This window comes from Ranitomeya variabilis, chromosome 3 (assembly GCF_051348905.1).
Source record: "Ranitomeya variabilis isolate aRanVar5 chromosome 3, aRanVar5.hap1, whole genome shotgun sequence".
Taxonomy (NCBI): Eukaryota; Metazoa; Chordata; class Amphibia; order Anura; family Dendrobatidae; genus Ranitomeya; species Ranitomeya variabilis.
The window spans coordinates 648320465-648347878 of NC_135234.1; positions in this window are offsets into that span (position 1 = coordinate 648320465).

Genomic DNA, 27414 nt, shown 5'->3' on the forward strand with positions numbered 1-27414 from the left:
TTGCTAATTTTTATCGCCGTTTCATTGCCAACTTCTCCAGTGTGGTTAAACCCCTGACCGATTTGAAGAGGAAGGGTGCTGATGTAGCTAATTGGTCCTCTGAGGCTGTTTCTGCCTTTCAGGAGCTTAAGCGCCAATTTACTTCTGCCCCTGTGTTGCGTCAGCCGGATGTTTCTCTTCCTTTTCAGGTTGAGGTTGACGCTTCTGAGATTGGGGCAGGGGCCGTTTTGTCTCAGAGGAATTCTGATGGTTCCTTGATGAAACCGTGTGCCTTCTTTTCTCGAAAGTTTTCGCCTGCGGAACGCAATTATGATGTCGGCAATCGTGAGTTGTTGGCTATGAAGTGGGCATTTGAGGAGTGGCGACATTGGCTTGAGGGGGCCAAGCACCGTATTGTGGTCTTGACCGATCATAAGAATCTGATTTACCTCGAGTCTGCCAAACGGCTGAATCCTAGACAGGCCCGATGGTCCCTGTTTTTCTCCCGTTTTGATTTTGTTGTCTCGTATCTTCCGGGTTCTAAGAATGTTAAGGCTGATGCCCTCTCTAGGAGTTTTTTGCCTGATTCCCCTGGGATTCTTGAGCCGGTTGGTATTCTGAAGGAGGGGGTGATTCTTTCTGCCATCTCCCCTGATTTGCAATGGGTTCTTCAGGAGTTTCAGGCTGATAAACCTGATCGCTGTCCAGCGGAGAAACTGTTTGTTCCTGACAGATGGACTAGTAAAGTGATTTCTGAGGTTCACTGTTCTGTGTTGGCTGGCCATCCTGGGATTTTTGGTACCAGAGATTTGGTTAGTAGGTCCTTTTGGTGGTCTTCTTTGTCATGGGATGTGCGTTCTTTTGTGCAGTCCTGTGGGACTTGTGCACGGACCAAACCTTGCTGCTCCCGCGCCAGTGGGTTGCTTTTGCCTTTGCTGGTCCCTGAGAGGCCTTGGACGCATATTTCTATGGATTTTATTTCGGATCTTCCTGTTTCCCAGAGGATGTCTGTTATCTGGGTGGTCTGTGACCGGTTTTCTAAGATGGTTCATTTGGTACCTTTGCCTAAATTGCCTTCCTCTTCTGAGTTGGTTCCGTTGTTTTTTCAGCATGTGGTTCGTTTGCATGGCATTCCGGAGAATATTGTGTCCGATAGAGGTTCCCAGTTTGTTTCTAGGTTTTGGCGGTCCTTTTGTGCTAAGCTGGGCATTGATTTGTCTTTTTCTTCCGCATTTCATCCTCAGACAAACGGCCAAACCGAGCGAACTAACCAGACTTTGGAAACTTATTTGAGATGCTTTGTGTCTCCCGATCAGGATGATTGGGTGGCTTTCTTGCCATTGGCCGAGTTTGCCCTTAATAATCGGGCTAGTTCGGCCACCTTGGTTTCACCTTTCTTTTGTAATTCTGGGTTTCATCCTCGTTTTTCTTCAGGGCAGGTTGAGTCTTCTGATTGTCCTGGGGTGGACTCTGTGGTTGACAGGTTGCAGCAAATTTGGGCTCATGTTGTGGACAATTTGGTCTTGTCTCAGGAGGAGGCTCAGCGTTTTGACAACTGTCGTCGGCGTGCGGGTTCCCGGCTTCGGGTTGGGGATTTGGTCTGGTTGTCTTCTCGTCATGTTCCTATGAAGGTTTCTTCCCCGAAGTTCAAGCCTCGGTTTATTGGTCCTTATAAGATTTCTGAGATTATCAACCCAGTGTCTTTTCGTTTGGCCCTTCCATCCTCTTTTTCCATCCATAATGTTTTTCATAGATCTTTGTTGCAGAAATATGTGGTGCCCGTGGTTCCCTCTATTGATCCTCTTGCCCCAGTGTTGATTGATGGGGAGTTGGAGTATGTTGTGGAGAAGATCTTGGATTCTTGTTTTTCAAGACGGAGGCTTCAGTATCTTGTCAAGTGGAAGGGTTATGGCCAGGAGGATAATTCTTGGGTTGTTGCCTCCGATGTTCATGCTGACGATTTGGTTCGTACCTTCCATTTGGCTCATCCAGATCGGCCTGGGGGTTCTGGTGAGGGTTCGGTGACCCCTCCTCAAGGGGGGGGGGTACTGTTGTGAATTCTGTTGTGGGTTCTGCTCTTGGGCTCCCTCCGGTGGTTATAAGTGGTAGTGCTGCTGTTTGTCCTTCACAGCAGTCATCAGGTGCTTCCACTTTGGACGGGGCTATTTAGTCTGGCTTCACCCTTTGGTGAGTGCCAGTTGTCCATTGTTTTTCTGGAGGATTCACATCTCTGCTTGGTTTCTCCTGCTGGATTGTCCAAATCATCAAAGATAAGTCCTGGCTTTGTTTTTGCAGTCCACATGCGGTGGACTTTATAGTTCAGTGAATTGCTATGTTTTCTCTTGTCCAGCTTTGTCTGTGTAAGGATTTATTCAGCCAAGCTGGAAGCTCTGGAGTCGCAGAGTTACCCTCCATGCCTTTAGTTAGGTGTGGAGATTTTTGTATTCTCTGTGGTGGATTTTTGTAGTATTTTAATACTGACCGCACAGTACTCTGTCCTGTCTTTTCTTTCTAGGTAGCGTGGCCTCCTTTGCTAAATTCTGTTTTCAGTCTGCGTTTGTAATTTCCCTCTCCTCTCACAGTCAATATTTGTGGGGGGCTGTCTTTCCTTTGGGGATTTTCTCTGAGGCAAGATAGTTTTCCTGTTTCTTTCTTTAGGGGTAATTAGTCCTCCGGCTGTGACGAGGTGTCGAGGGAGTGACAGGAACATCCCACGGCTACTTATAGTTGCGGTGTTAAGTTCAGGGTCTGCTGTCAGTATAGAGGCCACCTACTCCAGAGCTCGTCCATGCTGCTCCTAGGCCACCAGATCATAACACCCCTAACCCTAATCCCAACTCTAACCATAACCGTAATCACAACCCTTACCCCAACACACCCCTAACCACAACACTAACCCCAACACACCCCTAGCCCTAATCCCAACCCTAATTCCAACCCTAACCCTAATTCCAACCCTAACTCTAGTTCCAACCCTAACCCTAAGGCTATGTGCCCACGTTGCGGATTTGTGTGTGGATTTTTCTACATCGTTTTTTAAAAATCCGCAGGTAAAACGCACTGTGATTTACCGTGGATTTCCAGTGTTTTTGTGCGGATTTCACCTGCGGATTCCTATTGAGGAACAGGTGTAAAACACTGCGGAATCTGCACAAAGAATTGACATGCTGCGGAAAATACAATGCAGCGTTTCTGCACGGTATTTTTCGCACCTTGGGCACAGCGGATTTGGTTTTCCATAGGTTTACATGGTAGTGTAAATGTGATGGAAAACTGCCACGAATATGCAGCGGCCAATCCGCACTGTGTGCACATAGAATTAAGGTTAGGGTTAGAATTAGGCTAACAATAACCCTAATTCTAACCCTAACACTAATTACAACCCTGACCCTAACCCTAATTGCGACCCTAATTCTAACCCTAACCCTAATTGCAACCCTAACCCTAATTCTAACCCTAATTGCAACCCTAACCCTAGTGGAAAAATAAAAAATTCTTTATTTCACTATTTTCTCTACCTATGGGGGTGATAAGGGGGGCTTTATTTACTATTTTTTATTTTGATCACTGTGATAAGCTCTATCACAGTGATCAAAATGTGCCTGGAATGAATCTGCAGGCCGGCAGATTCGGCGGGTGCACTGCACATGCACCCACCATTTTGGAAGATGGCGGGACCCATCACTGAAGATGGACAGACACCGGGAGGGACACCGGGACTCGGTAAGTATGGGGGGTTGGATCGGACAGTGGGGGGGCAGAGGGGAGGCCGGGGGCAGGTAGATGGGAGAGGAGGGCAGCGGAGGACAGGACGGAGGGGAGGAAAGACTGACAGCGGTGGCAGTTCGCCGCTGTCAGTCGGTGGCGGGAACAAATCGCGGTCTCCAGCCATGGCCGATGATATTGCAGCACAGGCCATGGCTGGACTGTAATATTTCACCAAGTTTTATAGGTGAAATATTACAAATTGCTCTGATTGGCTGTTTCACTTTCAACAGCCAATCACAGCGATCGTAGCTACGTGGGGGCAAAGCCACCCCCCCGGGCTGAAGTACCGCTCCCCTTGTCCCTGCAGGTCAGGTGAAATTTTAGTTAACCCTTTCATCCGATCTTCAAGATCGCGATCCTGCCATGATGCCACATAGGCATCACAGGTCGGATTGGCACCGACTTTCGTGACGCCTACGTGGCGTCACAGGTCAGGAAAGGGTTAAAATATGTATTGGTCATCATATACAGTATATTGCATAGTCTCCTTTATTATGTATATTGCCAACCCTTATTACACAGTGTAGGTGCCAGATTAAGTATAATACTGACCATTAATAGTGTTGTAGGTTGCAATAAATGCTGCACCATGTATCATATTAAGTGCATTGACTGAAATTATAGTTGATGTATTTGTTTTATTGTGAATATGGTTAGGCTACTTTGCATGCCTTTTTTATCCACACAATGTAAGTTTAAAGCACCAATCCAGCGGGGTTTATTTTACATTTTACCACTGAAGTGGTGCTTCAAATCCAAGTCCCCTGTCCCCTGTCTGATACTGACCTACTGGCATCTTTTTCTGTTATCACCACTGCTCCCATCAGTTTCTGACACCTTGTAACCTTCCAGCTGCTCCAGTGTTTCATGGAGCAAGACTGAGGTCACAACTCAATACAAGTCTATGAAAACCTTATTCTGACTCTCATAGACTTGCATTGAGAGCTTGTGACATAGCTACTGACTTCTGGCCACTCAGAAGCTGCAGTCGCCCCTGAAACCAAAAGGGCACCAAAGTTTTAATTTTGTTTTTCTTAAGTCATTCAGAGGTGGACTTGATGGTGTGTTTTGGACCATTTTTCTGCTGCATAACTCAAGTACTCTTCAGCTTGAGGTCAGGAACAGATGGCTGGACATTCTCCTTTAGGACTTTTTGGTAGACAGCAGAATTAATGGTTCAATTACCACTAGTGATGAGTGAGTATGCTCATTACTCGTGTTTCTCCTAGCATGCTTGAGTTGTCTCTGAGTATTTTGGCGTGCTTGTAGATTTTGTTTGTTGACGCAGCTGCATGATTTGCAGCTGTTAGACAGCTTGAATACATGTGGGGATTGTCTGTTTCTTAGGCAATCCCCACATGTATTCAAGCTGTCGAGCAGCTGCAAATCATGCAGCTGCTTTGACACACATTAAATCTCCAAGCACGACAAAATACTCGGAGACCACCCGAGCATGCTCGGAGAAACTCGAGTGACAAGCATACTCACTCATCACTATTTACCACAGCAAGTCTTCCAGGTCCTAAGTAGGAAAACAGCTCCAGACCATCACACTACCACCACCATATTTTTCTGTTGGTATGAAGTTCCTTTTCTGAAATGTTGTGTTACTGAATATTCTCCCAAAAATCTTGGGGATCATCAAGATGTTTTCTGTCAAAACTGAGACAAGCCATTATTGCTTAGCAATGGTTTTTGTCTTGTAGCTGCCATGCAGGCCATTTTTGACCAGTCTCTCTTTTATGGTGGAGTCATGAACACTGACTGACAATGCTCCTCTGGGAATTTAAATATGCAAATTGCCTCTTCTGAGAAAAAGAGGACTTAACTCTATAGCGCCACCTGTTGGAAGTCCAGAGCCTCTCACCTAGCCAAATCAGTTCTCATGCTTCGCACTGATGAGGGCCAACAGCCCGAAACACCATGTCTGCGAATTGAGATACTGATTTGACTTTTATCCTAAGTCATATTGCACGACTCGTTAAAGGGTTGATTGTGACTTGTAGGATCGCTACTTCCAACAGGTGGCGCTATAGAGTTAAGTCCTCTATTTCTCAGAAGAGGCAATTTGCATATTAAAATTCCCAGAGGAGCATTGTATGGCAAATAAGCCTCCTTACCTTGACAAGCCAGAGATGGTATGTCACTCTCCATAAGGAGAAACGATACCCCTTAAACCCCAGTCCAGAGCCTCTCACCTAGCCAAATCAGTTCTCATGCTTCGCACTGACGAGGGCCAACAGCCCGAAACACCGTGTCTGCGAATTGAGATACTGATTTGGCTTTTATCCTAAGTCATATTGCACAACTCGTTAAAGGGTTGATTGTGACTTGTAGGATCGCTACTTCTAACAGGTGGCGCTATAGAGTTAAGTCCTCTTTTTCTCAGAAGAGGCAATTTGCATATTTAAATTCCCAGAGGAGCATTGTATGGCAAATAAGCCTCCTTACCTTGACAATCCAGAGATGGTATGTCACTCTCCATAAGGAGAAACGATACCCCTTAGACCCCAGTCCAGAGCCTTAATAGTAGTTTCCTCAAGGTATTTGGATAATTCTTTTGGGAGGCTAGAACATTTGGTGATAGCCAAGGATGTCTCCCTTTTTTTAGATACTGATTTGGCTTTTATCCTAAGTCATATTTTGCACGACTCGTTAAAAGGTTGATTGTGACTTGTAGAATCGCTACTTCCAACAGGTGGTGCTATAGAGTTTAAGTCCTCTTTTTCTCAGAAGAGGCAATTTGCATATCCCTTTTTTTCCAGGAGCCTTCTAGATTTTCCAGAAGCGTTGGCAAACTGCCATTGTAGTGACCAGTATGTTGAAGTGACCAGTATGTTGTAGTGACCAGTACATTATGCCCAGCTCATGCTTCTGGGGACACACACCTGTAAATTACACAGAAGTGCCAAACATGTGGGAGCTAAATGTGGTTTAGACACACTGTGGATCAGAAAGGAGGCTCTCGCTGTCTTTTGACCGGCGGTGATGATTTTACCGCCGATCAGAAGAGGAGAGGAGGAGAGAGTAAAGCCAGGAAAATGCTTGTGTTGGTACTAAAATGAACCATGTGTTTTTGATAACCCTGTGTGGGTGGATCCCTGCACACATATGGACTGTGAGATACCATTTTGTTTTGTTTTCCTGTTTTGCCGAAATGGCCGTTTTTAAGTTACTTCACCATGGTTTATGCCTCATGTACCTAATAAAACAGTGAACAACTTTAAGAGGCAGTGTCCCCATTTCTACCTCTGTGTACCGCTGTTGTGGATTCTGTTTTTGGGCTCCCTCTGGTGGTTACGGCTGGTACTGGGTGACTTTGGTGGGTTGCGGTCTCTGCTTTCCACCTGTCCATCAGAGGCTGGGTGTTTCCTATTTAACCTGGCTTTTCTGTCATTCCCTTGCCGGCTATCAATGTACTCAGATGTGCTCAGTTTGGTTCCTGACTACCTGCTCCCAGATCTCTCAGGATAAGCTAAGTTCTGTTTTTTAGTTGTTTGGTTTTTTGTCCAGCTTGCTAATTATGACTCTATGCTAGCTGGTAGCTCTAGTGGGCTGAGGTTCTCCCCATGTGCCATGAGTTGGCACATGGGTTCTTGTAATCTCAGGATGGTTTTTGATTAGGGTTTTTTGCTGACCGCTCAGACCCCTTTTGTATCATTCTGCTTTCTAGTTATAGCGGGCCTCATTTTGCTAAATCTATTTTCATCTCTATGTGCGTGCCTTCCTCTCATTTCACCGTCAATACATGTGGGGGGCAACTATACCTTTTGGGGTTTATTCCTCTGGAGGCAAGCTAGGTCTTTATTTCCTCTGCAGTGCTAGTTAGCTCTTAGGCTGGCGCGTGGCGTCTAGAATCAACGTAGGCACGCTCCCTGGCTATTTCTAGTTGTGTTTGTCAGGAGTAGGGCAGCGGTCAGCCCAGGTTCCATCACCCTAGAGCTCGTCCGTTATTTATGTTATTTTGCTTGTCCAGTGCGATCCCCAGCCATTGGGATCCATGACAGTATAGCCGGCCTACAAAGTGTTAATTGTTTGGGCTGAAGCAGGAGAAAAAGAAGTGTTTAAGGGAAATTTTTTATTTTTTTTTTCCCCTCAGAGTTTTGCTGCCTAGCCCTTAATTGCTGTCTAGCTGCTTCTTACCTCCTCTTAACCCTTGAATGGCTCTGACCTTAGCTGTTTAACATGGATGTCCAGAGTTTGGCTTTCAGCCTGAGTAATCTTGCTGCAAAAGTTCAAAACATACAGGATTTTGTTGTTCACACTCCCATGTCTGAACCTAGAATTCCTATTCCTTTGAAGGGAATTGACTCTACACCATTGGCTATGAATAAACCGCAGTACTGGACACAAGTGACCATGTGCATGACTCCCGTTCATCAGGAGGTGATTCGCTTCCTTGTACTGTATAATTTACATGATGTACTAGTGCTTGGTCTGCCATGGTTACAAACTCATAATCCTGTCCTGGATTGGAAAACAATGTCTGTGTTAAGCTGGGGATGTCAGGGGGTTCATGATGATGCACCTCTGATTTCAATCGCTTCATCTACTCCTTCTGAGGTCCCTGCGTTTTTGTCTGACTATCGGGATGTTTTTGAGGAGCCTAAGCTCAATTCTCTCCTTCCTCATAGGGATTGTGACTGTGCTATTGAATTAATTCCTGGCAGTAAGTTCCCTAAGGGTCGTTTATTTAATCTGTCAGTGCCAGAGCATACTGCTATGCGGAATTATATTAAGGAGTCCTTGGAAAAGGGACATATTCGTCTATCTTCGTCCCCTCTGGGAGCAGGTTTTTTTTTCGTGGCAAAAAAAGATGGTTCCCTGAGGCCTTGTATAGATTATCGCCTTCTGAATAAGATTACAGTCAAATATCAGTATCCATTGCCATTATTGACTGACTTGTTTGCTCGCATTAAGGGGGCTAGGTGGTTCACTAAGATAGATCTTCGCGGTGCGTATAATCTTGTGCGGATAAAACAGGGTGATGAGTGGAAAACCGCATTTAATACGCCTGAGGGCCATTTTGAGTATTTGGTAATGCCTTTTGGACTTTCTAATGCTCCTTCAGTCTTTCAGTCCTTTATGCACAATATTTTCCGTGAATATCTGGATAAGTTTATGATTGTGTATTTGGATGATATTTTGGTGTTTTCTGATGACTGGGAGTCTCATGTTCTACAGGTCAGGAAGGTGTTTCAAGTCCTGCGGGCCAATTCTCTGTTTGTGAAGGGCTCAAAATGTCTCTTTGGAGTCCAGAAAATTTCTTTTTTGGGGTACATTTTTTCTCCTTCTACTATTGAGATGGATCCCGTCAAGGTTCAGGCGATTTGTGACTGGACACAACCTACATCTGTTAAGTCTTCAGAAGTTCTTGGGTTTTGCTAATTTTTATCGTTGGTTCATTACTAATTTTTCCAGTGTTGTTAAACCTTTGACTGATTTGACTAAAAAGGGTGCTGATGTTGCTAATTGGTCTCCTACGGCTGTGGAGGCCTTTCAGGAACTTAAGCGCCGGTTTTCTTCTGCTCCTGTGTTATGTCAACCAGATGTTTCACTTCCTTTTCAGGTTGAGGTTGATGCTTCCGAGATTGGAGCGGGGGCGGTTTTGTCACAGAGAAGTTCCAATGGCTCGGTGATGAAGCCATGTGCGTTCTTTTCTAGAAAATTCTCACCCGCCGAGCGCAATTATGATGTGGGTAATCGGGAGCTTTTGGCCATGAAGTGGGCATTTGAGGAGTGGCGTCATTGGCTTGAGGGTGCTAGACATCGTGTGGTGGTCTTGACTGATCACAAAAATCTGATTTACCTTGAGTCTGCCAGGCGTCTGAATCCTAGACAGGCTCGTTGGTCGTTGTTTTTTTCTCATTTCAATTTTGTGGTTTCATACCTGCCAGGTTCAAAGAATGTGAAGGCAGATGCTCTTTCCAGGAGTTTTGTGCCTGACTCTCCTGGAGACTCTGGGCCTACTGGTATCCTTAGGGATGGGGTAATATTGTCCGCCGTCTCCCCAGACTTGCGACGTGCATTGCAGGAGTTTCAGTCGGATAAACCTGACCGTTGTCCACCAGAAAGACTGTTTGTTCCGGATGATTGGACCAGTAGAGTCATCTCCGAGGTCCATTCTTCTGTGTTGGCTGGTCATCCTGGAATATTTGGTACTAGAGACTTGGTGGCCAGGTCTTTTTGGTGGCCTTCCTTGTCAAGGGATGTGCGCACCTTTGTGCAGTCTTGTGAAGTGTGTGCTCGGGCTAAGCCTTGCTGTTCTCGGGCCAGTGGGTTGTTGTTATCCTTGCCTATCCCGAACAGGCCTTGGACGCACATTTCCATGGATTTTATTTCAGATCTCCCTGTCTCACAGAAAATGTCCGTTATCTGGGTTGTGTGTGACCGCTTTTCTAAGATGGTTCATTTGGTACCCTTGCCTAAGTTGCCTTCCTCTTCTGAGTTGGTCCCTTTATTTTTTCAGAACGTGGTTCGTTTGCATGGGATTCCGGAGAATATCGTTTCTGACAGGGGATCCCAGTTTGTGTCTAGATTTTGGCGGACGTTTTGTGCTAAGATGGGCATTGATTTGTCTTTCTCGTCTGCATTCCATCCTCAGACGAATGGCCAGACGGAGCGAACTAATCAGACCTTGGAAACTTATTTAAGGTGTTTTGTTTCTGCTGATCAAGATGACTGGGTTGCCTTTTTGCCACTGGCCGAATTTGCCCTTAATAATCGGGCTAGTTCTGCTACTTTGGTCTCTCCTTTCTTTTGTAATTCGGGGTTTCATCCTCATTTTTCCTCTGGTCAGGTGGAGCCTTCGGATTGTCCTGGAGTGGACGTGGTGGTGGACAGGCTACATCAGATTTGGAATCAGGTGGTGGACAATTTGAAGTTGTCTCAGGAGAAGACTCAGCAGTTTGCTAATCGCCGTCGCCGCGTGGGTCCCCGACTTCTTGTTGGGGACTTGGTGTGGTTGTCTTCTCGTTTTGTCCCTATGAAGGTCTCTTCTCCTAAGTTCAAGCCTCGGTTCATCGGTCCTTATAAGATCTTGGAGATTCTTAACCCTGTATCTTTTCGTTTGGATCTCCCAGCATCGTTTGCTATTCATAATGTGTTCCATCGGTCGTTATTGCGGAGGTATGAGGTGCCCGTTGTTCCTTCAGTTGAGCCTCCTGCTCCGGTGCTGGTGGAGGGAGAATTGGAGTATGTTGTTGAGAAGATCTTGGATTCTCGTGTTTCCAGACGTAAACTCCAGTATTTGGTTAAGTGGAAGGGTTATGGTCAGGAGGATAATTCCTGGGTGGTCGCCTCTGATGTTCATGCGACTGATTTGGTCCGCGCCTTCCATAGAGCTCATCCTGATCGCCCTGGGGGTTCTCGTGAGGGTTCGGTGACCCCTCCTCAAGGGGGGGGTACTGTTGTGGATTCTGTTTTTGGTCTCCCTCTGGTGGTTATGGCTGGTACTGGGTGACTTTGGTGGGTTGCGGTCTCTGCTTTCCACCTGTCCATCAGAGGCTGGGTGTTTCCTATTTAACCTGGCTTTTCTGTCATTCCCTTGCCGGCTATCAATGTACTCAGATGTGCTCAGTTTGGTTCCTGACTACCTGCTCCCAGATCTCTCAGGATAAGCTAAGTTCTGTTTTTTAGTTGTTTGGTTTTTTTGTCCAGCTTGCTAATTATGACTCTATGCTAGCTGGTAGCTCTAGTGGGCTGAGGTTCTCCCCATGTGCCATGAGTTGGCACATGGGTTCTTGTAATCTCAGGATGGTTTTTGATTAGGGTTTTTTGCTGACCGCTCAGACCCCTTTTGTATCATTCTGCTTTCTAGTTATAGCGGGCCTCATTTTGCTAAATCTATTTTCATCTCTATGTGCGTGCCTTCCTCTCATTTCACCGTCAATACATGTGGGGGGCAACTATACCTTTTGGGGTTTATTCCTCTGGAGGCAAGCTAGGTCTTTATTTCCTCTGCTGTGCTAGTTAGCTCTTAGGCTGGCGCGTGGCGTCTAGAATCAACGTAGGCACGCTCCCTGGCTATTTCTAGTTGTGTTTGTCAGGAGTAGGGCAGCGGTCAGCCCAGGTTCCATCACCCTAGAGCTCGTCCGTTATTTATGTTATTTTGCTTGTCCAGTGCGATCCCCAGCCATTGGGATCCATGACAACCGCTGAATGAGCTGATCTACCACAGGTGGTGTTTCGAATGCGTAAAATGTTCCAGGAACACAGGTAGCGGTTGTGGACAAACAGCATGTCCTGGGTAAAGGCCAGTCAGAAGACAACAGACATCATTGAGGACCTTATTAAGCATCTTCTGAAAGCAGATTAGCAGCATTAGCTGGCACATCAGGAGACAAGCTGCTTACGCAACAGATGCAACAACAGCAGCAGCAGCTCCAACAACAGCTGCAGCACCAGCAAGACCAGTTCCAACAACAGCAGCAGATGAGTTGCTCGCAGAGGCAGTTCATGGAAGGTTGTAAGCGCATCCCCCAAATCCCGGTGATGACACATATGCAGTGGATGGAGGTGCGGGCCCATTATCTAACAAGCAAGCCCTAAAAGGCTTACTATCACTTGGCCTTACAAGATATCCATGAATATTCCAAATTAAAAACTGAGACATTAGCACGCTCAGGGGTCACCATGTCTGTCCGAGCTTAAAGGTTTCAAAACTAGGCATATTGCGGTGGTAAACCTCCTCACTCCCAAACATTCGATCTACAGCATGTGGTACAGAAGTGGTTACATCCGAAGCCCTCCACCCCAGCTCAGATGGTAGGGCAGTTGATAATAAACAGATTTATCCACTCCCTTCCTAGACTGGTACAGACCTGAGTTGCCCAGGGGGATCCCCGAAATGCAGATGACATGGATGGCCTAGTAAAAAGGTACCAGGTGGTCGAGAGGTACCTGAAGCCGATTGGTGTTGCATCCCCATACTGGGATACCCAAAGGGAACCTAAGTCCCAAAAGAGGTGTAGCAGAGCCACCACTGGGGGTATTCTGAGGTCCCAAGAGGTTGTTGAAGGATTACCAAAGGCCGCAGGTAAATAGTTGCTCTGCTGGAGATGTCACGATCCTGGACAAATAGCTGCCTGGTACAGACCTGAGTTGCCCAGGGGGATCCCCGAAATGCAGATGACATGGATGGCCTAGTAGAAAGGTACCAGGTGGTCGAGAGGTACCTGAAGCCGATTGGTGTTGCATCCCCATACTGGGATACCCAAAGGGAGCCTAAGTCCCAAAAGAGGTGTAGCAGAGCCACCACTGGGGGTATTCTGAGGTCCCAAGAGGTTGTTGAAGGATTACCAAAGGCCGCAGGTAAATAGTTGCTCTGCTGGAGATGTCAAGATCCTGGACAAATAGCTGCCTGGTGTCCTATGTCCACAGAACAGATGGACTGCAGTCTAGGGAGGCGCTGTTTGTACTATGCCTATTCCACCTGTAGTATGCACTATCTGCCTGGTGAGAGGCTGCAGTCATGCCCCATAGCAATAAATAGGGTACTTCTGTCGGGCCACGCTTCCCCACCAGTTAATCCCCGGAATACATGTGGGCGTCCGCTGTATTCACGGACTACCCTGTTGCTAGAGTTACGATAAACACTCATTGCTATTCAACACTTTCAATTCTCTCCTCCATCCCCCAGAACCTCCTCCCTCTCCTCTCATCTCAGCTAAAGACTTTGCCTTATTTTTCAAGCAGAAGAGTGACAACATTAGAAAAAGCATTGGGCCTACAGTACCCTAAGCACCTTCTCATAACTACTTAGACCTCTTCCTCAAAAAACAGCTTCTCCTTCATTACAAAAGACAAACTTTCATCTCCGCTCTCCAGATCATATCTCACCACCTGTGCACTTTACCTGATCCCATCCCACCTCATCCAAAATCTCACCACAGTCTTCATCCCAACACTAACCCATCTCTTCAACCTATCACTAACAACTGGTGTGTTCTCCTCATGCTTTCAATATGCCTTGGTCACACTCATCCTCAAAAAGCTCTCCCTTAACCCAACCTATGTGTCTAGATGTCGCCCCTTATCACTTCTCCCTTATGATTCAAAACTACAGGAACAGCATGTCCATTTTGAACTGTCCACTCACCTCTACTCCTGCTCCCTCTTCGACCACTTAAGTCTGGCTTCAGGTCACATCATTCAACTGATACTTCTCTAACTAAAATCACCAATGACCTACTAACTGTAAAGCCAAGCGACACTACTCTGTTCTCTTCTTCCTGAACCTGTCCTCTGCCTTTGACACAGTGGACCACTCCATCTCACTACAGATTTTCTCATCTCTTGGTATCACAGACCTGGCTCTACTTTGAATCTCTTTATACCTAACAGACCAAATATTCAGCGTCTCCCACTATCACATCACCTCCTCATCTCGTCCTATATCTGTCGGTGTACTCCAAGGTTCAGTTCTAGGACAAGTGTTCTTCTCCACCCGTTCACTTCTCCATATACACCTTCAGCTTGGGACAGCTCATAGACTCCCATAAATTTTAATATAATCTCTATGCTGATGACACAATGATCTAACTCTCTAGAGCCAATACCATCTCCTTAGTAAACAGAATTTCACAATGTCTGTCCACTATTTCATCATTCTTCTCTGCTCGATTTCTAAAACTTAACAAGGACAAAATAAAATTCATCATCTTTCCCTCATCTCACTCACCCAACAGACATATCCATCAAAATCAAAGTCACTATCCCCAGTAGTTCAAGCAGTGAGCCTCATGGCTCTGTTAAAGTCCCCAGAGATTACAGTTAGCGAGTTTGGGTGCTTTGTCTGAAGGCGAGCCAACACCCCTGACAACACTTCCCCAGCTGCCTCTTGGTTTGCGGATAGAAGTATATACATGACTACTGTAATGCAAATTGAGAATTCCCTAGGTAGATAGTAGCCCCTGAGGCCAACTGCTAAGAGTTCAATGTTTTGACAGCAATGACTTTCCTTCACAGTTACGTGCCGCTGATTGCACCACCTGTTATTAATGTATAGTATCACCCCACCACCCTTTTTCTTACCACACTTAGCTTTGTCTCTATCCGCTGAAACCATGTGAAACCCTGGAATCGAGACACTTGAATCCGGGACCTCCCCAAGTAACCAGGTTTCTGTAAAGCACATGAGACTGCATTCCTTGAACTCCATCTGGGTTTTACACAGGGCTAGCAGTTCATCCGTCTTATTTCCCAGCAAGCGTACATTACCCATGATAATGGATGGGACTGCTGGTTTAAACCTTCTCCTGGACTTCATCTGTTTTCCTGCTCTGCAGCCTCTGAAAGGTCTCTACACTTCACATGGAACAAGTGGTATGGCCACAGCTGGAGTAGCCTTCATCCTACTCAGCTCCAGAAGTCGATCCCATGAATACACAACACGTTTAGTGACAGACTTAAAGGCAACCAGCAGATCAGTGTCCCTGTCCTTTGCTCCAGTGTTCTCCTCTGTACATGGATAGCTGCATCAGTAACCAACAAGGTAGAAGCTGTGTGTATTGTGGAACTATAGCTGGTAGTGGTTGCATTCGATTCATGTCCATGGGTGCGTCACATCTCTGTTATCCATTTAGGAGTTGCATGTACCTGTAGGGGGGATGTACATAGTAGTGGCAGATCCGGGTGCTGATCCAGCACTGTGTGTCCAGAGGCAGTTGGCTGTATGGGTGAGTGGTTTCCGCCTTCCCACAATGGTCCATCATACAGGAACAGTGCAATCCACAGAGTATAAACCACTCCATCAATCCGTGGTTAAATTAGGAGTCCATAAAGGTACCAAAGCCAGTAGAAAGTCCAAAAAAATAGACAACATACAGAAACAAAAGAAACAAAAGAGTAGCTGCTTCTTCAATGGGCTGCCAGTAGCATGGTGCCATGTGATCTCCTCTGTCTCCTCTGTCGTGCAGAGAACAGAAAGAACGTGATGCAACTGCCCGTGCAGAATACAGGGTGGCAGCAACTTAAAGGGGTTATCTGATAAATGTAATAAAATGAATAATACACACTAAATTATTAAACATTTTTCTTAAATATCTTCATATATCAAAAATGCTTTATCTACTGCACTCTATCAGGATTGTAAAGATGTCAACTGCTATCAATCACAACCTGTTCTAGATTTCAGAGGATGCGCGACATGACCAGCTGCGTGACAAACATTTGCTCGAGACAGATGTCAATCAGCCTGATAGTTTTAGTATGTTTATCTAGTGCTTCACGCAGCCCGTCCTATTGCGTGTCTTCTGAAATCTTCTGACAGGCTTCCCAATGAACTAGATAGCTGATGCCATCTTTGAAAGACTTCTTCACTTGGTGGACAGTGCACCACTGTATCCCTGCAGACCACCAGATTTTTACTTATCTTTGAAATCCCGATAGAGTGTACTAGATAAAGCATACCTTTTTGCTAAATAAAGGTATTTCTAAAAATATTTAATATTTATGTGTGCATTATTTATATTACATTTCTCAAAGAACCCTTTTATTGAGCTCCATGACATGCTTGTAAAGTCCCTAACCAAAAATAGCAACTCAGTCCCACAGAACTGTCCATTTATAATGGGAGCTGGCTGTAAGGAAGGACAGAGGACTGCTTCAGACTTCCATTCCTTCTTCCTTCTCTCTCTTCCTGGGCATCATGGACTAATTATACTTCTGACCCCAGCTTCTGTGTTATACCAGTAGGAGAAGCATATTCATACTGTCACCTACTGGATGCAATAAATATCTCTCCTGCAAAACATAGTAAAAATAATTCTTCTCATTTTCTCAGGCCAATCTGTTTAGCTACGGAACCACTCCTGCTGATCATCAAAGATGCCCCTGTCCTAGCCCACCTCTAGCCGACAAGTTACAATATCAGTCTATATATTTATGTAACCGTTTTAGTGTTTTTACCTTGTTTTACTCACTTTATCCCTAAAGGTACCTTCACACATAACAATTTCGTTAACGATATCGTTGCAACGTCACGCTTTTGGTGACGTTTCAACGATCCCGTTTAACGATCTCGTTATGTGTGACAGCGACCAACGATCAGGCCCCTGCTGGGAGATCGTTGGTAGTAGGGAATGATCAGGACCTTTATTTGGTCGCTGATCACCCGCTGTCATCGCTGGATCCAGCGATGTGTTCACTTGTAACCAGGGTAAATATCGGGTTACTAAGAACAGGGCCGCGCTTAGTAACCCGATATTTACCCTGGTTACAAGTTAAAAAAAAAAAAACACTACATACTCACATTCCGATGTCTGTCACGTCCCCCGGCGTCAGCTTCCCTGCACTGACTGTCAGCGCCGGCCGTAAAGCAGAGCACAGCGGTGACGTCACCGCTGTGCTCTGCTTTACGGCCGGCACTGACACAGTCAGTGCGGGAATCTGACGGCGGGGGACGTGACAGACATCGGAATGTGAGTATGTACTGGTTTTTTCTTTTAACTTGTAACCATGGTAAATATCGGGTTACTAAGCGCGGCCCTGCACTTAGTAACCCGATGTTTACCCTGGCTACCCGGGTGCTGCAGGGGAACTTCGGCATCGTTGAAGACAGTTTCAACGATGCCGAAGTCTTTACCCTGATTGTTGGTCTCTGGAGAGAGCTGTCTGTGTGACAGCTCCCCAGCGACCACACAACGACTTACCAACGATCACGGCCAGGTCGTATCGCTGGTCGTGATGGTTGGTAAGTCGTTTAGTGTAACGGTCCCCTAAGGTACTGTATTTTGTTAAGCTATTATACAATTTTTTTTTCTTTCAGTAGATATTCTTCAATTTACATCACAATCATTGTGGCAATAGTAGGAGAGTGAAACTTCCACTGTTTCAAGGTTACTTAGACAGCTAGTTCTGTGCCAAACTAAAAACGAAAGATGGCAAATACTCTCTATTAAAAAAAGTAACATGGAAGCATAGCATCCATTAGTCAGTGCATAATTCAAGTTTTCTTTCACCTGTACTCTTCGGTAGATCAAGGAACATTGAAATGGCATTTTCTCGGCCTCTTTATTTCAATACTTCCTTAGTCAAATTGGATCTTTTGTTATGGAACACAATATTTGGTGCACTGGTGTCCTCTACATGCTTATACTACAGGTGAGTACTGTATGAAAGCAAACTCTGTAAAAAATGTGGCCACTTTTCATGGACTAATTTGAGGTATAAGATTTTATTCAGTGCTGTTTTTTGCCTTTATAAGTATGATAAGGCCGTTTAGTTGTGATGTATTTCTGAGTAATTTAGCATTTAATCTAAAATGTAACAAATATTATCTTGACACCTAATGCATTACAATACCAAGATGCAGCAACCTTAAGGGGGTTCACCAGTAATAGAAGAAATTAAATAACTGTAGATCAGCAGATTTAGTATCTTCAGTATTAGATCAGATAGACAGCAATATGAGCATCATCTTCTTGCCTCAGCCCCCTGGTATCTCCAATATTAGACTAGAAAGACAGGGTGGACTGCAGTGTGAGCAGTCTCTTCTTACTGCACCATCCCTGCAATCTTCAGTATTGTGTTTTGCTTACATAGTGCCATCATATTCCACAGCACTTTCCAAACATTATCTTCACTGTCCCCATTGAGTATCACAATATGAATTCCTTATCAGTATGTCTTTGGAGTGTGGGAGGAAACCACAGGAGTACCCAGAGGAAACCCACATAAACACAGGGAGAACATACAAACATCTTGCAGATGATGTCCTTAGTGGAATTTGAACCCAGGATCCCAGTGCTGCAAAGCAACAGTGATAACCACTGAGCCACCATGCTGCCCAGAAAGACAGGTTGTTTGGAAGTTTTAGCAGCTTTATCTTTTCTTAGCACCCTTGATAGCTCCAGTATTATATAAAAAAGAGGGAGGACAGTAGTGTGAACAGCCTCGTCCTACCTCAGCACTTCTCACATCTCTAGTATTAGATCAGAGAGGGCTGTTCCCTCTCTAGGATATTTCTGCTTGCTTATAATTGGTCAGCTTATACATGGGGAAGAGGTTCATGCCCCAGGTGAAAAATTAACTAAAAACACCTTCTTAGACTTAAAAAGTTAACTCATTACCTGCTAATATTTCGATTGCTATTCACTCCGCAATGGTGAGGTGAAATAAAAAAATAAAAAACATATTTCATTCTGCAGCCACTATTATATCTTGTGTTTAGTTTATTATGAAAAATATAGTGAAAGGACTTTTAAAAAAATCAAATTAAGAAATGTACAAACCTATAGGTTTGCTGAATCATGGTATGTTAATTGTCAATATAACATTTGTTGCGTTTGTAAAACATATGACATTTATGCAAAATTTTGAATTTGAAACTTTTAATTTATAATGATAATAGAAAACAAGAAAAAACAATTAAATTTTTTGAGCTTTGAGTGACAGGCATTAAACAGTGTGACTGATCAAGAAGTGTTAGGATAGCTTGTGACAAGCCTCAGCAATATGAATTGCAATCATTTTGTGACAGCTGCTTTATGCAGCCTTGTCATGTTATTAGGATACAAGATTTTGTAGTTTAGAATTTTTCAATTTAAAGTCATTTTCATATCAACCTGCAAAAGAAAAAAATCCCAACAAAATTACTGCTTCTTTGTGGTGAATTGATTACCAGATTTTAGTGCACGCTATATTTCTTTTAAATTTGAAACTTTCTATCAAATTATTCCTTTCAAAAAGTGGCATGAACAGTGAACAAGCCACTATAATATCTGCACTATTATTAGGTAATTTGTATTTTTGATGATTGGTTTTATGATTGAACACATACAGTGTTGTTGGTCATTTCAAAAGGTTAATAAACCTGAAACCTGAATATTTACAGGTAATCTGCCAGAAGAGTTTTGCTATCTAATCTTAGGACAGCATAATGTAGAGATTAAACCAATGAACTCAAAGATGTGCCACATGTCCGGTTATGTTCTGTTTACTTGGACTGAAGGGTCAATTACCTGATTAACATTGCTGTTTCTATTAGGCATGTGAGCAATCACATGACTCCGCCCCCTTCTGTGATAAGCAGCTCACTGTCTATAGCTAGGTACACTGAGAGCCTGGTGTGGGTGGGGTTTGCTTTCTCAGCTCTGCTGCAAGCTAAATCTAAAAACTCTGATTGTGTGTCAGAACCGCTGCACCCAGTAAACTAAGTAATACATAGTTGGATTCAGGGTCTCTTTGCCTACATCATGCTGCTCTCAGATGAGGTGGCAAAAATTTGCTGACAGATATGCTTTAAGAAAGCAAAAAGGAGGTTTTGTCTTTCTTAGGAAAATATCAATGTGTGCAAAATTATTGTTAAAACTAATAGATTGCCTTGTGCAGGCATGTACTACGGAGGACAGAGAATGAACTTCAATCCAATATTGCAGCCAGCATGCAGCCAGCGGGTAAGGAAAGGGTGAATCAAACACCCAAAAACCCCGCCTCTATGGCTGAAAATTGTTCCCTCCAAATTCAGGTGACAGAGTCCCTTTAATCCTTTTTTATTGACAGATTCTGATACCAAATATGTGTATGTTTTATTTTGTCTTTATTGTTTTATTGTTTTATTTTGAATGGAGTGAAACAGGGGTGATTTGAACTTTTATATGTTTTTATTATTTTATATTTTTAAAAACATTTTTTTTTTTACTTTTGGCATGCTTCAATAATTTTCAAGGGAGACTAGAAGCTGCCAAAACCAGATCGGCCGATGATCAGATCGCCTCTATGTAGTAGAATTACTCACTTGCTATGAGTGCCGACCAACAGGTGGCGCTCACAGCAAGCTGGCAGTGACAACCATAGAGGTCTCTAGGAGACCTCTGGTTGTCATGCCAATGAACTGGTGACCCTTGATTACGTGACGGGGGTCACCGGTGGGTGTATTTCTAGCCCAATGGCCGGAAGCGTGAGTTAAATGCCGCTGTCAGCATTTGACAGTGGCATTTAATGGGTTAAAAGCCATGGGTGGAACGCGATTCCACCTTCGGCTGTTCCGGGAACATGTCATCTGTTCAAAACAGCTGACAGGTAGCGGGAAAGATGTGGGCTCACCGTCGGAGGCCACACCAAAGGGAGGGAGTCCGACATCTGCTTAAATGTACGCCCGATGTCGGAAAGGGGTTAAATAAAAAAGAACCTATGCATGTTTGGTGTCTGTGAACTCGTAATGACCTGGAGAATCATATTGGCAAGTCAGTTTTAGCATTCAGTGAACATGGTAAAAAAAAAAACAAATGTGGAATTGCACTGATTTTGTGATTTCACCACACTTGGAATTTTTTTCCTGTTTTCCAGTATATGATATGTTAAAACCAATGGTGTCGTTCAAAAGTACAACTTGTCCCACAGAAAACAAACCCTCACATGACCATATTGACAGAAAAAATCAAAAGTTATGGTTCTGGGAAGAAGGGGAGCAAAAACAGAAATTAAAAACTGAAATACCCCTGGTCGTTAAGGGGTTAAAATATTTTTTTAATAAAAAAAATACAGAAAAGTTCAAATCACCCCGCTTTCTTCCCATTGAAAATAAAACAATAAAAAAAAAAATCAAATATACACATACTTGGTATCGACGTGTTTAGAATCGCCCAATCTACCAATATAAAAAAAATAACCTGATTACTAAATAACGTAACAAGAAAAAAAATAAAAACACAAATTACATTTGTGTTGCAATAGAATGCAATAACGGTCGATCACAACATTGTTTCTACAATCAATTGTTTCTACACCAATTGTATCAATAAAAACTTCAGCTTGGCGTGCAAAAACTAAGCTCTCACCCTGCCCCAGATCACGAAAAATGGAGATGCCACAGGTCTAAGAAAATGGCGCCATTTTTTTAACAAAAATTGGATTTTTTTCACCACTTAAATAAAAGACAACCTATATATGTTTGGTGTCTGTGAACTTGTAATGACCTGGAGAATCATAATGGCAGGACAGTTTTAGCATTTAGTAAATATGGTGAAAAAAATAGCCGTGGAATTGCACTTTTTTTCCAATTTCACCACACTTGGAATTTTTTTCCTGTTTTCCAGTACGCAATGTGTTAAAGCCAATGGTTTTGTTCAAAAGTAAAACTTGTCCCGCAAAAAACAAGACATATAGGTATGAGGAAACCCCCATTTTGCTATTATTTGAGGTTTCCAATGAGAAACAGTGAAACATGGGTTGTTATTTTTCCTTGTCTGCACTCCACCACACCTCTTCTCTCTTTCCAAGGAATATACAGGTGTGTCTCACAAAATTAGAATATCATCAAAAAGTTAATTTATTTCAGTTCTTCAATACAAAAACTGAAACTCATATAATATATATAGTCATTACAAGCAGAGTGATCTGTTTCAAGTGTTTATTTCTGTTATTGATGATTATCTTAGTAAATTAGAATAATTACCAAAAAAACCTGCAAAGGTTTCCGAGGCTTTTATAATGGTCCCGTAGTCTGTTTCAGTAGGCTACACAATCACGGGGAAGACTGCTGACTTGACAAATGTCCAGAAGACAGTCATTGACACACTGGACAAAGAGGGTAAGTCACAAACGGTCATTGCTAAAGAAGCTGGCTGTTCACAGAGTGCTGTATCCAAGCATATTAATGGAAAGTTGAGTGGAAGGAAAAAGTGTAGTCTGTAGTAGAAAAAGGTGCACAAGCAACCAGGATAACTGCAGCCTTGAAAGGATTGTTAAGAAAAGGCTATTGCAAAATTTGGGGGAGATTCACAAGGAGTGGACTGCCGCTGGAGTCATTGCTTTAAGAGCCACTACACACAGACGTATCCAGGACATGGGCTACAAGTGTTGCATTCCTTGTGTCAAGCCACTCATGACCAACAGACAACGCCAGTAGAGTCTTACCTGGGCCAAGGAGAAAAAGAACTGGACTGTTGCTCAGTAGTCCAATATGTTGTTTTCAGATGAAAGTAAATTTTGCATTTCATTTAGAAATCAAGGTCCCAGAGTCTGGAGGAAGAGTGGAAAGGCCACAATCCAAGCTGCTTGGGGTCCAGTGTGAAGTATCCATAATCAGTGATGGTTTGGGGAGGCCATGTCATCTGCTGGTGTAGGTTCACTGTGTTTTATCAAGAGCAGCTGTCTACCAGGAAATTTTAGAGCACATCAGGCTTCCTTCTGCTGACAAGCTTTCGGAAATTTGGAAATTTAATTCTCCAGCAGGATTTGGCACATGTCCACACTGCCAAAAGTACCAATACCCGGTTTAAAAACAAAAGTATCACTGTGCTTGATTGGCCAGCAAAATCGCCTGACCTTACCCCCATATAAAATCCATGGGGTATTGTCAAGAGGAAGATGAGAGACACCACACCCAACAATGCAGATGAGCTGAAGGCTGCTATCTAAGCAACCTGGGCTTCCATAACAACTCAGCAGTGTCACATGCTGATTGCCTCCATACCACTACCATACAACTTTACTAACATGTATTTTAGACAAATCACACATGCAATCCTCCTGAAAAAAGCAGCAAAAAAATGCAGCTATTTGCTGTGTTTCATAAGCAGTTTTTACTACGAGAGTGAAGTTTTTGGCCACAGAAAAATATTGTGCAAAAATGTCACGTATAAACATATTCTAAGTGTAGCTTACAAATTTGATCAACAATTTACAAAATAAATTGTGGAATTTATACATCTTTATGTATAAAGTACTTGTGTGCAGCTCTCATGGCCTAGAAACTACATGGCTCATAGTTTTCTAGGAAGGAATTCTAAGAACTTGTAATTTTGGAGGAGAGAAGCACGTCTACAATCAGAGATGATTTAACATTAATGGTCATTAAACAAAAATCTGGATGAATATAAAATGGAAGTGCGAAGGACAACAGTGGCGAGGATGAGAAATTGGCAAGTGTAATTCAGGAAAAGGAAAAGCAGATTTGCTTTATATGAGGAACATGAGCTCCTGACACCGGAGTCTCTGTGAGATAATTCATTTTTATAGGAAAAGAAAAAATGAGCTCTTCCTGACTTAAGCAGCAGGATAAATATGTTACTAGGGAGTACTCGAAACGGAGTGAGGTCTCCAGACTGTGCTCTAGTAAGGTGATTAGTCAGGATAGCTCCATAAAACACCGGCAGGTTGAAGTCAGCTCACAATGCATGCTGGGATAGTGTCACATGAAAATGCGAGAAGATGAGGTCTCCCGGGAGTGGTCAGGAACAGACACACTTATCACATACAACGCATCTTTAACACCTCTTTTACCATCAGTATTACTGTTTGTAATAGCAGCCTATATACCTAGGCCACCAAATGTTAAGAAAGCTTATGTAAGTAAAATATAAAATACAGTAAAGTAAAATGTTATTGTATGCATACATTATGCATTATATAACCTAGCATAAAAAAAATGTGTAGACACACTGTAGTGACTACCTGCTTATGGAAAGCTGAGTACATAAAGGTATACACTGACAAGAAAAAGGGTAACAATGTTTTGAACGTTTCACTTTCAGGCTCCATATCTCACCATCCACTACTGCTGCGAACGTGACGCTACCATAATTTTATAGACAATTATCTTGGCTATCTCATACATAAATTGACTTGCAGCTATTTTGCATATGATTAGTTATGCAGATTCTTGTTATGTCACAGCATTGTTACTGTGTAGCTCCTGGTGGTGGAAAAATCTTTTTCTTCCTGTACACTGCAAGATCTATCAGTTCTGGTATGACAAACATGGCAATGGAGGAGGCTTGTGTGACACCCCAGGAATCCAGTTGTCACAGTTGTATTGCCTGCCTTCCGGGGAGGGTGATGCCATGCCTGGAAGTGAGAAGGATTCCCCTTAGCAGGTAACACTAGCATACAACACTTTCCTGACTCCAGACCAGAAGGGGGAGCCCTAGACTTGGTTTCAGGGTAGCTTCCCTATAAGTCCCTGACTGGAGGAGAAGTTAGGAGACAGTGAAGGTAAAGGAAACAAGAGGAGAGAGAAACTGGGAGTGGACCTGCGATTGAGCTCACTCCCAGGATAGAGTGCAAGTAGCCGAACACCGGGGTCCGAGGTTGTGTGGGAACTGTATGCCCAACAGCAGAAACTGGAGGGCAGGAGATTGCAGGTCTTCTAACCACAAATGACATCCGGAGGCACAGCAGCAGACTAGAGCCCGGAGTTACGAGAAAGGGACACCTGTAAAAAGGCTCGAACTGCCTGCCATGTGGGTAGTGTTCCACCTGAGGGACAGATTGAGAGAGGGACTTGAGGAAAGCTAATGCACCAATAACCTAGAATTCAGTGCAGAAAGGAAGGCTTCCAACCCCACCTGGCTAGGGGGATTCCAAACCGCTTCTAGGCTGCCCAGATTTCCAAGATCACCTGTAATCTATGCCCTGGACTGCAAATCCTGTGTCCTCCAATTATTTCCTACACTTCACCATCTGTCATCCTTTACCAACTGCATCGGGAGCCCTGGGGACTAAGTTCTACCTGTGGGGAGCTCTTCCAACTCTGCTGCAGTACCATCATCCTGAGTGAACCCCTTTAAGCAGCGTTGGCAATCCCTGGCTGAGTACCACTGGTGGTGTCCTGAACGCTTATCCTATAAACTCTATTTCTTTTTCATATTTTGTTGGACGCCCAGGGCCACGGACAGGGTCATTGATGTGTGACACATCCTTATAAGAACTGTACCGACCTGGTACTGAGTACCCCACGGTCCTAGCGGGCGCTCCACTTGTATGCTTCATAATAGTGAGATCAAAGATGTCCACACAAGCACCATGCGATGCACATTACACAAGCCTGGAATGGTGGCCCGAAAAAAGGTGAAAAAGCCTTGACTTCAATATTGTCATAAGAAGCATCGGCTCAAGTTTACAAAGTACTATGAAAAGTGGACAGTAGAAATGGGTGATTTGGAGTGATGAGATGAAAGTCAATAGACTAGGCAAATAGGTCTGTAAGAAACAAGTGATAAAAGGGCTACAAATAGAGAAATTGAAGGAACTGTTGTTAGAATCTGTTTAGTTTGTGACTATCTGCCATTTTCTTGTGGAGTTCTGGCTGACAGTCTTTTTCCTCTGGTGCTGGGTTTGTCTTGGGTCAGGTGTTTGTATCACTCTTTATTAACCAGCACTTGCCTCCCAAGCCTTGCTGGACAACAGTGTTAATCTGCTTGAGCTTTAGCTTTGTGCTTTGTTTTGTGTTCTGTGTGTGTTATTTGTGCAGTGCTGGTACCTCTGGTTCTGCTAGCCTTAGTTTCTGTTTTATATTGGTTTCTGCAGCCTTCTCTGTGTTTTCTATTAGGAGGTGACTTTTTTGTACACAGTCCTTAGTTCCTTTAAGGAACCCTTCCCCTTATCTATAGGTCTTCGCTTGAGATTAACCTAGGATTGTCGGTGGGTCTATTTGCAATGAATGGGTCACCCACTGCATCATAGGGTTTCAGCCTAGTCATAGTGCAGGGTCAGTTTCCCCCCTTCTACCTTAGTCCTGTGTTGCAGATCAGTAACAGTTTGTCCAGCCAGAAAGAAGTATAAAAAAAACCCTCCTGGATTTCTGCAATATGAACAGCGTTCAAGATCTTGCTCAGCGTCTGCAAGGGTTAATGTTGGAAGTTGCCAGCTTACAACAGCATGTGAGTAATTGCCCTGGAATCCGCTCTGAAAAACCTAAGGTGGGTTTGCCTGAATGTTTTTCTGGTAAACGGCAGGAATTTTTTTTCGTTTAAAAATGCATGTTTACTTTATTTTCAGCTTAGATCCAGGTCTTCAGGGGTTGAATTACAGCGTGTGGGGATTATTATGTAGTTATTGCAAGGTGAGGCTCAAGTTTAGGCATTTTCATTGCATCCGGATGACCCTTGTTTGATGTCAGTAGAAGCGGTTTTTTTTGCTATGGGGGTATTATATGATGATCCTTATCGGGTCACTACAGCCGAGGCAGATCTCAGGCGGCTGAAACAGGGTTCTGGCGACACTGAGAGATATTGTACCCAGTTCATACGATGGTCTGCAGAGGTCAGCTGGAATGATCCAGCACTCAAGAGTCAGTTTTTAGCAGGTTTGAATGACAGGGTTAAAGATTTGCTCATTGTACCTGCTACGCTTGAGGCTGCTATGCAATTAGATATCCGGGTGGATAGAAGATTGGGAGGTAGACAGAATGAGGAGAAGGTTTCAATTTTGCTGGAGAGCCCCGTTGACTGTGGGGAGCCGATGCAACTTGGGGCGATGTCCTCTCGTTCCCAGGAAAGGCAGAGAAGATTATCTGAGGGGCTATGCCTTTATTGTGGTAAGGCTGACCATTTTATTAAGCAATGTGAAGTACGCATAAACAAGGAAAAGAGAAAAAAAAAGGTCAATCAGAATAACCCTCCCTTTCGCATTGCATTTTTACGGCAGGAGTTTCTTTTTATGGTAGTTCTACCTGTCGTGGTTATTCAATTGATTTTCAAGTGATGGTGGATTGTGGTTCTGCACTTAATTTGATTGATCAACAATTTCTAGACAAGTATAAGATTGATTCTGTACCTTTATCATGCCCTTTTCCTGTAGTGGCAATTGATAACACTCCTCTAGAGCATGGGTGCATTTCTCGAAAGGTCACCGGGATTCCACTCACTGTGAATATGGAACACCAGGAATCTTTAGATTTGTTTGCACCTGATAAATTGCCTTTTCCAGTTGTCCTGGGGTTAC